Here is a 1,263-nt window from a genome sequence, read left to right as displayed (position 1 = left end):
TTAAGCTCAAAAAGAGTGAATATTTGGAGATCTGACATGAGATTCGAAGAAGAGGTTGGAAAATTCTCACCATCCCCATTCAACAAGTCGGGATCTTAATGGTTCAAGAGTTCTATGCTAATGCATGGATCACCAAGAACCATGATCAAAGTGTGAACCCGGACCCGAAGAATTGGCTTACAATGGTCCGGGGGAAATGCTTAGATTTCAATCCAGAAAATGTAAGGTTGGAATTCAACTTGCCAATGATGCAAGGAGATGCACGCCCCTATACTAGAAGGGTCAACTTTTATCAAAGGTTGGACCAAGTCGTTATAGACATTTGGGAAGAGGGCACTCAGTGGAAGAAAGATTCAAGAGGGAAGCCGGTTCAACTAAGAAGGCATGACCTCAAGCCCGTGGCTAGGGGATGGTTAGAGTTCATCTAATGCTCAATCATTCCTACTAGCAACTGGTCTGAAGTTACTATAGACCGGGCTATCATGATCCATAGCATCATGATTGGAGAGGAAGTAGAAGTTCATGAGGTTATATCCCTAGAACTTTACAAGGTGGTGGACAAGTCCTCTACTTTGGCAAGGTTGGCCTTCCCTCATCTCATTTGTCACCTCTGCAATTCAGCTGGAATTGACATAGAGGAAGACATCCTCATTGATGAGGACAAGCCCATCACTAAGAAAAGGATGGAGCAAACAAGAGAGCCCATTCATGGACCTCACCAAGAGCATGCGGAAATTCCTCATCATGAAATCCCTGAGATGCCTCAAGGGATGCACTTTGCTCCATAAAACTATTGGGAGCAAATCAACACCTCCCTAGAAGAATTAAGTTCTAATATGGGACAACTAAGGGTAGAGCACCAAGAGCATTCCATCCTCCTCCATGAAATTAGAGAAGACCAAAGAGTCATGAGGGAGGAGCAACAAAGGCAAGGAAGAGACATTGATGAGCTCAAGCACTCCATAAGATCTTCAAGAGGAAGAACAAGCCGCCGTCACTAAGGTGGACCCGTTCCTTAATTTCCTTGTTTTTATTTTTTTGTTTTTCGAAAATTATGCTTTATGTTTTATTTATGTTTGTGTCTTATTACATGATCACTAGTGTCTAAGTGTCTATGCCTTAAAGCTATGAATGTCCTATGAATCCTTCACCTTTCTTAAATAAATTTTTTTTTTGTCTTAATTGAAAAAGATCAAGAAGTACATGAATTTCGAATTTTAAAATAGTTTAATTATTTTGTGGTGGCAATACTTTTTGTTTTCT

This window comes from Arachis ipaensis, chromosome B3 (assembly GCF_059453495.1).
Source record: "Arachis ipaensis isolate K30076 ecotype BB chromosome B3, ASM5945349v1, whole genome shotgun sequence".
In the NCBI taxonomy this organism is placed as follows: domain Eukaryota; kingdom Viridiplantae; phylum Streptophyta; class Magnoliopsida; order Fabales; family Fabaceae; genus Arachis; species Arachis ipaensis.
The sequence above is the reverse complement of the archived record's forward strand: the minus strand, read 5'-3'. Positions refer to the sequence as shown.